We start from the raw sequence: 16,602 nt of genomic DNA on the forward strand, positions 1-16,602 counted from the left end.
TTAGTGACCTATAAAAAAAGGGAACAAAGAATACTTGGGAAATTACAAGTCTGATCCCTGAAAAGATACTGGAACAAATTATTAAATAATCAATTTGTAAACAGAGGATCACAGGGTGGGAAGGAATAGCCAACATGGATTTGTCAAGAACAAAACATGCCAAACCATCCTTATTTCCTTCTTTGATAGGGTTATTGGCCTAGTGCAGTGTCCCCCCCCATCCGTCTGTGCCCCCCTCCTTGGGGTAAGGAGCCAAGCATGGGGCCACAGCTGGAGGCGGGCGTGGGGCTGGTGAGCTGGAAGCGGAGCCCTGGGCGCAGGGCCAGGAGCTGAGCTGGGTGGTGCTCCCTCCCTATCCACCGTGGGGGCTGGCCCGGGTCCCAGCCATGCCCCCCTGAATATTCCTCAGCACCCCCCTAGGGGGACAAGCCCCACAGATTGGGACCGCTGGCCTAGTGGATGGCGAGGAGCAGTAGATGTGATATCTTGATTTTAGTAAGGCTTTTGACACAGTCCCTCATGACAGTCTCAAATAACCTAGGAAATGTACTCTTCATGAAGTTACTATCAGTTGGGTGCAAAACTGGTTGAAAGACCGTATTCAAAAAGTAGTTATCAATGGTTTGCTGTCAAACTGAGAGGGTGTATCTAACAGAGGCCCACAAGGGTCCGTACTAGTCAATATTTTTATGAATAACTCCGATAATGGAATGGACATATGCTTATAAAACATGTGGATGACACCAAGAGGGGAGGAGCTGCTATCATTTTGTAGGACAAGATAAGAATTCAAGACAATGGTGACAAATTGGAGAATTTGTCTGAAATCAACAAGGTGAAATTCAATAGAGAAGTGCAAAGTACTACACTTAGGAAGGAAGAATCAAATGCGTAACTATGAAGTGTGGAATAACTGGCTAGGTGGTAGTGCTGCTGAAGAGGATTGGGGGGTTGTAGTGGATCACAAATTGAATATGAGTCAATAGTAGGATGCAGCCGTGAAAAAGGCTAATATTCTGAAGCGTACGAACAGGAATGTTGTATGTTAGACACCGGAGGTAACTGCCCAACTCTACTGAGCCCTGGAAAGGCCCCAGCTGGAGAACGGTCCAGTTCTGGGTGCCACGCTTTAGGAAAAAAGTTGACAAATTGGAAAGAGTCCAGAGAAGAGCAACAAAAATGACACAAGGTTTAGAAAACCTGACCTGCGAAGAAAGGGTGAAACACTGGGCATGTTTAGTCTTGAGAAAAGAAGGCTGAGGGGAGCTCTGATGGGAGTCTTCAAATCTGTTAAGGGCTGTTATAAATAGGACGGTGATCAACTGTACTCCATGTCCACTGAAGGTAGGACAAGTAGTAATCACCTCAAGCTGCAATTCGGGAGATTTAGGTTAGCTATCAGGAAAAACTTTCCAACTATAAGGATAGTTATGCACTAGAACAGGTTACAAAGGAAGGTTGTGGAAGCCCTATTACCACTGAAGGTTTGTAAGAACAGGTTAGACAAACTCCTGTCAGGGATGGTCTAGGTATACTTGGCCCTGCCTCAGCACAGGAAGCTGGACTACATAACCTCTTGAGATCCCTTCCAGCTCTACATTTCTATGGCTTTATCAACAAGCCTTGCACAGCACCCTGAAGCATGCTAAATTTAGGTTGTGCCACACAACCAGAGGGACAAGTCCCAGAGGTATAGACTCTCCACTGAGAGCATTCCATCCCCTGCCCTTAATAGATGCCAAGCCAACTGCAGGAAGCAATTTACTGGCCCATAATCCCTATGCAAGGACAAAGGGAGAGGTAATTTCTCAGGTGACCAGAATCTGAGACTCTTTTGGACTTTGTACAATGTAACCAACATCTTGAGCTATACCCAGAAACAAGCAAGTAGAATCTGTTCTCTGCACTGATTAGGTGCTCGTAGTGGCTCATACCTAGGGCCCTACCAAATTCACAGCCATGAAAAACACACCATGGACTGTGAAATCTGGTCTCCCGCCTCGTGAAATCTGGTTGTTTGTGTGCTTTTACCCTATACTATACATATTTAATAGGGGAGACCAGCATTTCTCAAATTGGGGGTCCTGACCCTCAAAAGGGAGTTGCAAGGTTATTTTAGGGGGGTTGCGGTATTGCCAATGCAGAGGTAAGGGTGGCAATACCATACCAGGCCATCCTTACTTCTGCACTGCTACTGGCGGCGGCTCTGCCTTCAGAGCTGGGATCCCGGCCAGCAGCTGCCGCTCTCTAGCTGCCCAGCTCTGAAGGCAGCGCTATCACCAGCAGCAGTGCAGAAGTAAGGGTAGCAATACAATAACCTTGCGACCCCCCTCAACTCCTTTTTGGGTCAAGACCCCTATAATTACACCACCATGAAATTCCATATTGAAATAGCTGAAATCATGAAATTTATGATTTTTAAAACCCTATGATTGTGAAATTGACCAAAATGGACCATGAATTTGGTAGGACCCTATTCATTTCATGGGCTGCAGCATTTTGCAGTAACTGACACATGCAGGTGCTTTTTAAGTGTAGCTCCAAGTAGAAGTCATTGTAATAATCCAGCCTCAAGGTTACAAAGGTGTGCATCCTCATCACACTGTCTGAATCAGAGATATGATTGAAGCCTCCAATAAAATGCAGAATAAAAAATGCATTTCAGAGTAGCTCAGCTGAGTGGGCCTGGAGCACCAACTGAAAATAGCAGAAGAGAGTATTATGCCTTTGCAACAAACTAATATTACTGTAGAAAACCATGCAGCAATTATCTAAGGCCATGAGCGTGGCTCTGCATGACCTGCACAACTAGAAATTAGGAGTGCAGATAGATGGAAAAGCCCCTGAAGTGTAATTATACACCGCAAGAATCCACAAGTTTACTAAAATGCACTTAGTATACTGCAATCTATTAAGATCGTACATTTCAAGTCAAAACTTTCATTTTTATTCATTTCCTTACCCTGCTCCCTCCCAGCAGAGTGACAGAGACTTTCCATTTATGCAACTAAAGAGCTAAAGTTAGAAACCTAGCTGGTTGGATGCACAGAGATCATGCAAGACTAATTAGCAATGTTTCAGCTGGTTAATTTTCTAATTCGAGATTTTTATATTATCGTAGTGCCTAGGAGCCCAGTCACCGACCTGGACCCCATTGTGCTCGGCATTGTACAAACAGAACAAAAAGAGTCTCCCCCAAAGAATTTACGATCCAAGTATAAGACAAGACGGATGGAGACAGACAGATTTACAGGATGGGGGGCGGGGGAAGAGACAAGGAAACAACGAGAAAATATCAGTCAGCATGATATGCAGTGGTCTCAACGTACCAGTAATGTAGTCATTGTCAAGTTTTGTAGGCATAACAGCAAAGGAGAGTTTTCTAGTAATACTCTTTGTAGAACTAGCTGATTCTAAGCTAGTCTGAACTGACTTGGCTGTTTTAGTTTGAACTCTTACAATGATTTAAATAGCAATAAAAATTCTAGAGTGCTCCATCTGGTCTAGCTTCTTCTAGAAGAACGATTTCATCATTTTGTTGAAAAAAGTGAGTCATACTAGTCAACAGGACCAATTCCACAGTAGATGGCTTCCTAAGTCATGCAGTAATAGCCGGACACAGGATGTACAGTATGAAGAACCCCTCCGAAAAGGCACCTCAGAAAACCACCCCCCACTGGAGATTCCCCAACAATTCCACACAAACTTCTGGGACTGGAAGGATAAATATGTATTTACCTCCACAGTTCTATATGAGGAAGAATGAGAGAATTTGACAGTGGTGGTCATTTTTGATTTTAAAGTAAATGTAACATGACTTGCATATCTTCCATTTCCTTTAAAACCAAAAGTGACCAGCACTGTCAATTCTCTCATCCCTTTCGATAAGAAATGTGTTGTGGGTGGGCTGGGGAGGGTTAATGCATATTTCATCCCCAATCTCAAGAGGGCAAAACAAGATGATTTAAGTTCCTGGCCAAAATGTGCCGATACCAACATGGTTAGGCAGCGTGGTAGGCGGGAACATGCAAAATACAGGTCAATCCACAGCTGTGAGGAAGAAAAGCTGCACTATGGACAACTCAAACAGCTGAGTTGTACCTAGGTCAAATGAGTGTAATGAACTGGTTACAAAACCACAGTTACACTTGTAGTGTGGACAGAGCCTATATGTAGCATGTGACTTGTTTATTTCTGCATGAACGCTATCATCTCCACTTCCTGCTTCCATCATTTAAGCTCTCAAATCTGGGTGGACACACTTCCCTTCAAACCAAACAGCAATGAAGCCAACAAAATGAACAAAATGTTCAGTATGTCAAACAACAAAAATGATGGGGAAAAGCACAAGACAGAACAGAGGGCCCCGTCCACACTATTTCTGACCTGTGATTTTGTAACAGATTAAAAGGCACTGTCAAAGTGGTTACAAGCAATAAAGAGAAGTTTGTTTCCATGCAGCAACTTCCTAGCCTTCACTATCTTGTTTGTGCATCTGCACATACCAAACTGCCTGACAATACCTGTTCATTTAGGGAGAATTTAGCTATCCTATAGTGAATCTCAGAGACTAGAGTACATTGAGGAAATGCAGTGTGGCATTGTTCCATGTCCAGGAGGTCTTATTGCACATAGAGCTAGGAGAAAGAAGGAACCACCAAACTAGTCACATAAATGTGTTGGTGGGTAGTGGGGGGGGAAGACTGGGTCATGTCCACATTGCAAAATACAGTGCGTGCTGAACTGGTTACAGGAAGGCAAGCATGTGCCAGAGCCAACCATGCCAGTTAACTGATTCAATACACGCTGTAGCATGAACAGGGCCTAAAAGCAACAATGGTAACTGCTCCTGGTTGCAACAGGTATTTGAACTCCCTAATCTTCAGCAGCAGCACATGCAATAGTGAAAAGACAGACACATGGAGACAAGTGCCAGCAGCTGGATTACTCTAACCTACAGTTCACATTACTATCCTCACCAGATACTAAAACAAAATTGTCATCCTGCCCACAGAGACAAAACACATCCTGGGGCACGAAGCACTGCAAAGCAAGGAAACCAAGTGTCACTGAAGCAAAGCATCATAGTACTTGAGGCCCGTAGAGATGCAGTACAGCTCTGAAGAAATCTCAGCGCCTCCTCCTAAGTGGTGAATGTAACCAATGATTTCTAAAGACTTGGAGAAGGCCCACCTCTACCACAAACATGGTTTAAGTGAGAATCACGGTTTGGGGTTTCTAGGCAATGCTATATTGGAGATCAGACAGAGGGGTGAAGGAGGAAAAGAGTCTGGCTTTAGAAAGACTAAAGATTGTTCAACACTAAGGATTTGTCTACATGGGGAAATTGACCAGCATTGCTATAGCAGGGATAATTCTGAAAGATTCTGCAACAGATGTAATTCCCAGGTGTGAACACTACTCTGGAAACTGTAGAGCAGCAGTCTCAAACTGTGGGTCGTGACCCCATTTTAATGGGGTCGCCAAGGCTAGCGTTAGACTTGCTGGCGCCCGGGGCCGAAGGCTGAGCCAAAGGGCTTTAGCCCTGGGTGGTGGGGCTCAGGTTACAGGCCTCCAGCCTGGGGCTGAAGCCCTTGGGCTTCGGCTTTGGCCCCCCGCCTACATCAGCAGGGCTTGGGCAGGCTTAGGTTTTGGTCCCCCCTCTTGGGGTCGTGTAGTAATTCTTGTTGTCAGAAGGAGGTCACGGTGCAATGAAGTTTGAGAGCCTCTGTGCTGTAACTATGCTGGTCAATTTCCCCATGCAAACAAACTCTTAGAGACCATTTGAAATTTTCCTAACCAAACTGAGAATGGGCTTATCACTATTTCATACAACATCCTTATTGGAAGTACCCCACAAAACTTAATTTATCCTATGCAGAGTAAAAGCATGAGACCACAGTTAAATGAAATATGAAGTGTATAATTGATTATTAATTGTATTAGAGTAGCGGCTAAAGGCACCAATCAGAGATCAGAAGCAATTGTGCTAGGTACCATGCACATTACAATCCTCTTTGCTATATCTATTAAAAGGATTAAATGAGTTCTCTAAAATTCAAGTCAGTAACAAGATGCAAACAGTATGCCATCTTGAGAGCTTGACTCTGTAGGTTAGGACACACGAAATGCAGCTCACCACTAGAATGATGAGAAAGCGGAGACTGAGATGCTTAAAATTCTATTTAAAAAAATATTTTGATTAGTTTAAGCCACAGTTAAATTAGCCATTAAAAAAAAAAAGATTGACAGCTTTTAAAATCTGCTCTCATTAATTTCAATAGTAAGCCCCTCATATCAGAGAACTTGTGTTTTCTAAAGGGTGGTGTACATTTACAGCACAAAAAAGTAATATTAATAAATAAGATGTGTGTCAATTCTTTTGTGTCAATTTACTTCTCAGTAGAAGAATTCTCTACAAAATGTCAGCAAAACGTAGCTTCCTATGAGATACCTGCACCCTTCACAGTTCTGGAGACAGGTATTTCTGAGAACTGTTTTGAAAAGGCACTTTGTATATTTTATTGAGAGAGTAACTAAGTTATGGAAATGCATTTTCCCCTTCAGTGGAAGTTCTTCTGGCACCAAGCTCTCCTTGCAGAAAATTCTGACTATGGGATTCTTCAGGGCCCTACACCTAAAACAAGTGTCACACTGAGTCTGAGTGCTTACATTGACACTAATTGAACTGGAAGTCAAGAACTCCCAGAAGACTGGTGGCCTGAGGAATGTTGCAACAGCTATCTAACTCCTGACCTTTCTGAGTAAGTGTATAAATAAGACATCCCTGGAAACAAACATCACTAAATAGTAACAATCCATAGAGTGGGTAGTAGGAGCACTGCCTCACTACTTCCACCAGCAGCAGAATACTACCAGAAAGTTAAAAATTTATCTAGACAGAGCACTGCTGAACTCTTTTCAATAGTATGTAATGTGACCATTACAGAAGATGACCCAGTTATAAGAGTCAGACTAAGTTGGCAGAAAATGTCTCCAGAGGAACAAGATGAGCACTGACAAGATTATCCAATTTTTTAAAAATTATTTCTTGTGGCTGCCTGTTGCCCCCAGAGATCCAGGGAAATCTTCCCCTCACTTCAATCAGCCCTAGAAAGCGCATATATCAAACAGGTTTCTCTAAGGAAAGAACTAGAGCAAAGTCTGACTACTCAGATGGGTCCAAAGGCTTTCCACTCACTCCTACTTTCCCCACATAAGCTCGTTAACAGCTGTAATTGTAGCAGTGTTCATGTAGCTAGGAAAGAAAAAAGCCTGCTCATTCTGAAATACCACTTTTTACCAGGTACCGGAGAGGTGCAAAATTATGATGAATAACCCCCCCACCAAGTGGCCTAAGGAGCAAGAATGAAAAAGAATCCTTTCCAAACCTGCATCTATTTCTCTACTGCACCACTGGGGGGAAAATACCACCTTTCAGAATTAATCTGAATTAATTAATTTCAATCTGAAATAACCAATGTTTAAAGATGTCCAGTGTAGTTACTGGAAACATTCTACAAGCAGTTGACTTACATACAAACTGTCTGTTATTATTCCCTTTCCTCTAACCTCTGCCTCTTTGTCTGGCTAATCTCAACTGTGGGCTCCCTGGAGTAGGGACTGTCCTTGTGTCTGGAAAGGGCTTAGCACAAAGTGCATGTTACTCTAAATAAAATATCTAGACACACTGTAGATGACTACAGTGAAGCCTATCAGGTCAAAAAGAAGGTAGTCTTTCCTTCACTCAGTACTCAAAAATCCCATTCTTAACCCTAAAACAGAAGAACTAATGACTGCTGTGGTTTACATTAAAAACAAATTCAATTTGGCAACAGGGACTTGGTTTGCATATCTACAGGGATACAGGAACTCCAGCAATCTGAATTTTTCATAATCCAACTAGAAATGGAAATTGATTTGGATTTACCAGGACTGGTGTTTTGCATCTATTTTTCCAGGAATCCATTTGCCCGTTAAAGGGACAACATGAACTTGAAAATAAAATCAAATTTTAAAATCCAAACAAAACATTCTATTGAAATTCAGAGATTAAAAAACCCAACACCAATAGACAAAATGTTTAAGTTTATCCAGGGGTGGCCAAACTGTGGCTCACGAGCTGTATGCGGCTCTTTTACAGTTAAAGTGTGGCTCGTGGAGACCTCCCACGCCTCCCTCCCATTCTCCACCTACCAGACTTGTGGGGGGAGCTCTGGACTGTGCCTTGTAGAGGGGTGGTGGGGTAGGGGCTTCTGCCCAGCAGGGAGGGAGGTCACAGGGCTTCAGCTCCGCGGCGCGTGCCTGCTGGGGATCAGGGCTTCTGAAGAGCATCATATGCGCCCCGGCTCTCAAACTTCTGAAGAGTGTCATATGCGACTCGGAGGGTTAGTAAGTTTGGCTACCCCAGTCTTGTTCTCCCACCATTGTTGCCTCCTGAACTACACTTTGAGCCAAAGCTATCCTTCCAGTTTCCTTTTAAATGGGTGGTGATGCTCAGCTGTGGAGAAATGAGGAGTCAGATTTTATAAAGCCTGAGACCCCTCTCTGTCAACTCAGGCAACAAGGGAAGAGTTTGTAACTTAAACTCAAAAGAAAATTTGATCAAGCCTTTATAACTGGAAATGGCAGCAAAGTTTGTTCTGCCATCTGTAAAATGGAGAAAGTACCACACACATCTGACAGGGGTGCTCACTGAGGCAATTAATCTGCTGATGTTTGCAGACAACTTTATAAGGGCTAAATTTCAAAGGAATACCCACAGATCCCTCCAATGGTCCCCAATTTATCTGGGCAACTATCGCATGCAAAACTTGTGTAACTACTGGCAGTGACATATGCAACCTGGCCCAAACAACTGGGAACTAGTCCTGCAACAGAAGGCTGCTAGTAGCCAGGAGGTTTCCTTCCACTCTCTCCCACGCCATGACCAACACACACTTTAGGTAGTCTGTTGACTTTGGGAGGCTCTCCCCCACCCACCCCCAAAAAAAGTCTCACTGATCCTCCCTTAAATATTAAGGCTAGTTCTGTGCATTGTAGTGTGATCACAGAAGTGAGTTACATTAGAGCAGTGATACTCAAACCTCAGCGGTTCAGGAACCAAATTAGCAATCAACATTACCCAGAAGCATCACAGTAGTGTGAATTCATTGTTTCATTTACCATTTTATTTATAGAATTCTCACAGCCAAATGACCAAGTATTCTACAACTGGTTAACATCATAAAAGCATCTTGACTGGTGAATAATGAAACCGCACAGTGTGTTAATATCAAGTGCTGCAAAGAGCTGCAGGAGACACATTAAAGAGTTGCTCGTGGCTCCTGAACCTCCACCTGAGTATCACTGCACTAGAGGAAGGAAAACTGTCTGGCTTTGTTTCATAGACCCAAAAACTCGAGGACCTGTTCTAGATTAAGTCTACTGAATTCTCTCAGGTTCCCAAGTTCTATTGCGGCATCTATATCACAACTAAAAGTCCAACCTCAAGTATTCTCATTAAAGCACAGGCTCTTTCATCCCCACTTCAGAATTGGGCTGAAGGAGCTTTCAGCCTATCGTTCCATGTGATCCTCACAGTATGGCAGGTGTTAGTGCTACGTTACCTAAGAGACTGGCAGAAGAGAAACTCAATCCAATTTTAAAAGCTTTATTAACGTATCAGAGTAAACAAGTGTTGCCAAACTAATACATCTAGTATAAGACAGTGGTACACATTAGTGTCCTTTTTCCCCACACACGCCACATTGTGCCAATTGGTGCTGTGCCACTAGAATATCATAGATTACAGGATAACTGAAGGGTGCAAGTCATGCACCAAAGGCTGAAAGTCATGGAATGCATAAAAAAAGCATATACCTCTGCAAATTTGTAATAGACACCACCCAAAGCAAAAGCATTTGTAAGAATTCCAATGCAAAGCCAATCTCTCTCTCATCAGTCTGTCAAATATAAACCTTGTTCTGCTGGGGCTTTGGCCAGCCATATCCAAACTATAACCCTTTATCAAGCTTGTAGCTGCTGGACTTCTCCACTTGGCAACAGTAAATAACTGCTCCTTCAAGTCAGAAAGGGAGATTTCAGCACCACTATATGCATGCAGATGTGGTTGCCCCATCTCAACAAACATATTGGAATTGGAAAAGGTTCAGAAAAGGGCAACAAAAATTATTAGGGGTATGGAACGGCTTCCGCATGAGGAAAGATTAATAAGACTGGGACTTTTCAGCTTGGAAAAGAGACAACAGGGGGAGTGGGGGTGGGGGGGGAGGACGGCCAGAGGATAGGAGAGAGGTCTATAAAATCATGACTGGTGTGGAGAAAGTAAATAAGGAAGCGTTATTTACTCCTTCTCATAACACAAGAACTAGGGGTCACCAAATGAAATTAATAGGCAGCAGATTTAAAACAAACAAAAGGAAGTATTTCTTCACATAATGCACAGTCAGCCTGTGGAACTCCTTGCCAGAGGATGTTGTGAAGGCCAAGACTATAACAGGGTTCAAAAAAGAACTAGATAAATTCATTGAGGATAGGTCCATTAATGGCTATTAAACAGGATGGGCAGGGATGGTGTCCCTAACCTCTATTTGCCAGAGGCTCTGAATGGACAACAGGGAATGGATCACTTGATGATTACCTGTTCTGTTCATTCCCTCTGGGGCACCTGGCATTGGCCACTGTTGGAAGACAGGATACTGGGCTAGATGGTCTTTTGGTCTAACCCAGTATGGCTGTTCTTGTGTTCTATATTCACTTTAAAACTGATCTCAGACTGGATTAACAGTGGGCTCCCATCCAGTTGAGTTCTGGAAAATTATACCCTACCTAGAAACTGGGTTTTTCTTGTCATTAATTAGTAAACAGACTAAGAGAGCACTGATATGCAATCTCCTACCTGATTTCCCTCATGGATTATTTAAGGAGAGTGCTTTCTCTGGAGTTCACACAGCAAAGCCACAGTTATTTTATCTATTTTTTTTTGTTTGCTTTTAAAGTTTTTAACTAGCCCATGTATTGGCAGAGTCGGAAAATACCACCACCACCACTACCACAAGGAAAAAGATCTCACTATTTGGATGTTTCTCCTCAGGAAATCCTCATGGCTGTCTGTTCCTGTCAAGCAGGTAACATTTGTAAACTTCGTTCAACAGAAAATTTGTGGTAACCATCAGAAATTGACAGAACTGGACTGCAAGCCAAGTGACTGCAAGTCATTTTCAATAACATTCAGGCAGTAAGTATCAGGAAAGAAACTAAGGCAGGAAAAGTCTGTGCCACTCCCAGATCCTAAAGCAGGAGATGCAATACATAAAAATATTTTCCCCTAAAAAGCTTGCACCCATACAAATCTGATACTTGAACTTCAGAGTAGTTTATATATAAATACTACAAGGGGAGAAAAACAGTCATGGTCCGCATAAATCAGAGTTTGTTAAATGCCAGCTATTGTGTTACTAATACAGTATAAGGAAAGGTTGCCCTGTATAAAAATTATTGTTAGACAGGGCAGTTCTCAGACAGAGCGGGCAATTGAAATGTATCCACTAAGGAATGCATCACATGATAATTCTGCATTTCATACCAGCACTTTTGAAGACAACTAAATCCACAAGACTAGCAGTATTCAACAGTCATTACAACTTGGTAGGGATATGAATGCTGAAGTCCATCCTTAGCATACAAAATATTAAAAATAAAAATCACACAACTGTCAATTGCTGTTCTAAGGAGAATCTGCCCTCCATCTTGGCAACATTCACCATACCTACTAACTAAGTGAATCTAACTGCCTCAGGTCCATTTATTCTGAAAACAGTACAAAACGTATGTGCCTCTGTCAAGAGCGACAAACCCAAATGCCCTAAAAATGTGGACTATAGTGGAGATCACACTGCTGTTAGCAACGACCAACCTCATAAGTCAACTTGTTCTGAACACCTAGGCGTTTCACTGAAGTGGAAGTTGAACTCCCTTTTGTCAAGGTTCCCATATTGTACAGCCAACTGAACCTAAAATCTGAGAGAAACACGGTGGGTGAGGTAGTATGTTTTATTGGATCAACTTCTGTTGTTGAAAGACAGACTTTTGAGCTTATACAGTGATCTTTTTCAGGACTAAAGAAGAGCTCTGTGTAAGCTCGAAAGCTTGTTTCTTTCAGCCACAGAAGTTGGTCCAATAGAAGATATTCCCTCACCCACCTTGTCTCTCTCACATCCTGGGACCAAAATGGCTACTACCACTCTAAAATCTGTGGCACTCTTGTGGTAGATTTAAAAAAAAAGAAAGGAAATTTTGGCAAATAAGGTTTTTGTTGAATGAAAGTTAAAATAATAGTAGTGGCTCTTGTTTTTTATATTAAACTCAATTTGTTCTACAGTATCCCCACTATTAGCTGTCAACATAAGCTAAAGAATTTTGTACCAACCACTCACAACTACACTGTAGAAGTCATCAAGGAAGACGACTAAGGTTTTGGCTACTATGTGTGGTGCATTTGGCACCAAGGGAGTTCATAGGAGGCAGTTTCCTTGTAATCAAAACTAGATGATCATAATGGTCCTTTCTGGACTTAAAAATCTAGGAGTTACTTCTCACTAGAAAGAGCTCAACCCCACCCCAAGAGACCCATAAGGGACACACATTAATATAAGCAATTCACTATCACTGGATAAAAAGAATGACACATTTGATAGCCCAGAAATAGATTCCCATGCCTCCCTAGAGATAACATGAGGCATGAAAACTAATCACACCTCCACTCTGTCACCTACTCTTACTCCTTTCACATCCTCATTTGGTTAACACACTCCTTCTCTCAGTGAACCCCCCCCATCACATCTTTAACACTCAAAGTAATTTCTTCTTCTACCGTGAGAAAGTACCTTTACTACAATTTTTCCCTGCACCCCAGCAGCTCATCTTCATTCTCAACTCACACACCTCCTGACTATGAAGTGGCAACCCTTCCCCATCACTACTACAGCCCTCATCTCCATTGCCCCAGCTCCTTCCTAATATCTAATTCCTCCACTTTGACCACACAACCTACTGCCGATGGTCTAATCCCTTTTCCACACATGGATGTTCCCCCAGGATCTACTCCTCCCATTTTTATTATATAACCTCTACCTTATGTTTCACCCCAACCAAAATGTATTTCCCTGTTTTCTCCACGAAATACTTCCCCTCCACATCAGCAATTTCACCACCCTTTCTCCATCCAGGACCTAGTTTCCTTCAGTTTACTACATCTAATCCTGGCCATACTAGATCACCTGGTTCTCCACTGATGTCAAATTCCCCCCTCTTTTTACCACAGCCATTGCCAGGACACATTCCCACCCCCACTGCAGATTCACCCCCTTGTTTTGGAATTCTCTTTATAACCTCCCTCAAATCATTTTTAGGATTAATACCTTCCCAGTACAAACCACCAACTCCATTATGGATTATACTTGAAAGAAAGTGATTCCTCTTCAGAGGACACATCCTACTTAGAAAAACATAGAAGTTTATACTATCAGCACCCCAAGAGCTTTGCACCTCCCCATGCCAAGATTTTGGAGGATGTAGTTTCCACTAATATGTAGAAAATATCAAAACCTATGTCCACCCCAAACATACCCTACTTATATCTCCCCACTTCTGAGCTGCAAGGGAACGGACCCCCTGACCTCCACCCCTCAAAGGGCTACACCCCCACCTCAGAGCTGGGAAGAACTCCACCCTCACCCCTTAGGCAATACATTCCCTCTCTGCTACAGGTGTGAGAAGAGGTTGACACCTAACTGTCCAAGGAGCAGGTAGGCCCTCCATCACCACAGGGGGATGTAAACCCACCCTCCTCACAGATCCATCTACCCCCCAGATAACCATGAAATGAAGTTTGCCTCTCTGTCAGATGTGTGTCTCTCAACAGAAGAGGGATATATATACGGGACAGATGTTTGATACCTACCTATTACAGATGTCCATGGTCTGAGCCAGTGGAGCCAAACACCCAACCCATGGGCAAATCTTGCCTGCCTCAGGTATCACATGGCCCCATGAATATCCGATTCTGCATATTTAAAGTGTTTTTTTTTTTTAAAGAGTATATTTCTAGCACCTATGTCTACAAAGAGTCTTCTAAACATGAACGGAGGGCTTGTCTACACTTGAAATGCTATAGCAGCTGGGTCACTGTAGCGCTTCAGTGTAGACACTACCTACGGTGAAGGGAGGGGTTCCTCTATTGGCGCAAGTAATCCACCTCCCTGGGAGGCGAGAGCTAGGCTGACAGAAGAGTTCTTCCATCCACCTAGAACTATGTACACCAGGGTTTGGTCATCTTAACTATGCCACTCAGGGGTGTGAATTTTTCACACCATTGAGCAATGTAGCTGGGTAGATATAATTTTTTAGTCTAGGCCAGGCCTGAGTATAAACACCTGAAAAGCTGATGTGTTGTCTCCAGGTGTCTGCAAGTAGCCTGAAACACCAACTCTAGGAGAGGTGTGAACTGTCCCCCAGTCATCTCAATGGGGTGTTGACTCTTAAGCCTGATTATGACACTTTATGGGCTGCTTTTTCAAAATAATTTAGGTGGTATTGTGAACCAAATTTGCACAGTTACTATATTTATGTGAACCAATCTGATAACTACATGTGAAACATCAGAGGGGTAGCCGTGTTAGTCTGAATCTGTAAAAAGCAACAGAGGGTCCTGTGGCACCTTTGAGACTAACAGAAGTATTGGGAGCATAAGCTTTTGTGAGTAAGAACCTCACTTCTTCAGATACTTGCATCTGAAGAAGTGAGGTTCTTACCCACGAAAGCTTATGCTCCCAATACTTCTGTTAGTCTCAAAGGTGCCACAGGACCCTCTGTTGCTTTTTACATGTGAAACGAGCATAACAAAAGAGAACAAGAGTAGTGTGGTCCTAGCAGTGCCCTCCACCACTTACTCCCCACTAAATGATGCGGATTACAACAGTAACTTTCTTGAGCCCCTCAAACCTGCATCATGTTCTAACAGTGCAAAGCCCTGCATCATTGCAGAGTTCCACTGCAGTCAATGGGACTCCACATGGGCACAGAGGACTGCACTACTGAACCTTGACACAAGATCAGGGCCTAAAAGTTTAGCTAACATATAGGAAGCATATTCCATCCTCAGTCTTTGTATAAATCTCCCATTGTTTCCAATGAAAGACTGGCTAGAAAAACGTATGTGGCCTAAACATTCTTACCCAATTGGTCCTCTTTAAAAAAAAAAAAAAAAATCACATGCTTGAGCATTAGTGATATAACTTGCTATTCCAATAAAAGTATTTTGAACCAATTTTCAGCTGGGGTGGAGCTTTCCTCAGGACATAAACCCCTGCCATCCACAGAGCTGTGAAGAGACTGGCCAACCACAGCTTCAGGGGCAAGAGCGCCCCCCCAATGAAGCTAAAAGAAACAACATCCTATTTCACATGGGGAGAAGATATACTCCCCTGATAGCAGCATTAGACAGAGATGGACCCTTCCTCTTCCCGCCCCTCATCGTGGTGGGGCAAGATAGATCCTCTCAGTCAGGGGAACAGTCACCCCCCCCCCCGAACAGATAAGGGGAGTGGGGAAGATACTACCTCTCCCAGGGGTATATAGCTTGCCAGCAGAGCTGGGATGGGGAGGGGCTCCTCTTCTCCAGGAGGATATGGACCCCCACCCACTTCCACCCCGCAGAGAACCGAGAGGGGCTGGGACCCTCCCTACTCCTTCCCCCCAGACAGAAGGAAGAAGGGGCCCACCCCCGCCCATCAGGCAGAGCTGGGAAGGGGCTGGGCCCCTCTCCCCGGCTCCCCCCTAGCGGGGCCGGGCAGGGGGTAGGCCCCTCCTCTGCAGAGTTCCACCCCACGGAGGATGAGCCTCCCCTCAGGGAACCCCCCTGCCAGGCCCCCCACACAGCGGGGAGGGGCCCCTCCTCTCCAGGGGCGCCCCCTCCCCTCTCCGGGCTGGGGGGGGACGGACCCCTCCGCCGTGGCCCCCATTCCCCGTCCCCTCCCTGCCCCGGGGGTGGTCCCCGCCCCGCCGGGCCCCGGGAGGAGGGCTCGGGTCCGCCCCGCCCGCCGGTACCTGAAGCGACCGCCGCGCTGGGCTCCCTCCCCACCGGCCTCACACAGACAATATGGCGGAGGCACAAGGCTCGGCAGCCAGCCGCAGGGACCAGAGCGAGGCTGGCCGGAATCGGAAACCCGGCCTCTCCCCGAGCTCGCTGCGTGCTGCGGCGGCAGCGGAAGCTGGGACCGCGGGGCGGGGCTTGGCGAGACATCGGGGGAAGCCGAGCGCCCGCGAGGAAGGCACGCATGCGCAGTATGAGACACGACGGCACTGCCTCCTGGGAATTGTAGTTCTCTTTCCTTCACAGGCGCTGGGGCTTAGAGAGGCCTCAGCCAAAGCTCCTCTATTTAGCCAGACTCTGGTGTCACGACTTCAAGACACTGAAGTGCCAATATATGGCCTGGGCATGCTGGCAGGGCAATGGCGGCAAAGCATTCAGCGTCGATGATGTCATTCTGACACAGGAACTCGCTGCGTCAGAAAGTGATGGCGTCAGATCAGAATATGGTG

General features: G+C 44.5%; 1 protein-coding gene across 1 annotated transcript in view; it reads right to left on the reverse strand.

The window, feature by feature from the left end:
* The window catches only part of CSNK2A1 (casein kinase 2 alpha 1), a 35,620-nt gene extending 19,385 nt beyond the window's left edge, over nt 1-16,235 (reverse strand). The window contains exon 1 of the mRNA XM_054045759.1: nt 16,108-16,235. The gene's annotated coding sequence lies outside the window, so the exon portion shown is untranslated. The remainder of the gene's footprint in view (nt 1-16,107) is intronic.
* Between the last annotated feature and the right edge of the window lie 367 nt (nt 16,236-16,602).

Source organism: Malaclemys terrapin, chromosome 12, assembly GCF_027887155.1.
Source record: "Malaclemys terrapin pileata isolate rMalTer1 chromosome 12, rMalTer1.hap1, whole genome shotgun sequence".
Taxonomy (NCBI): Eukaryota; Metazoa; Chordata; order Testudines; family Emydidae; genus Malaclemys; species Malaclemys terrapin.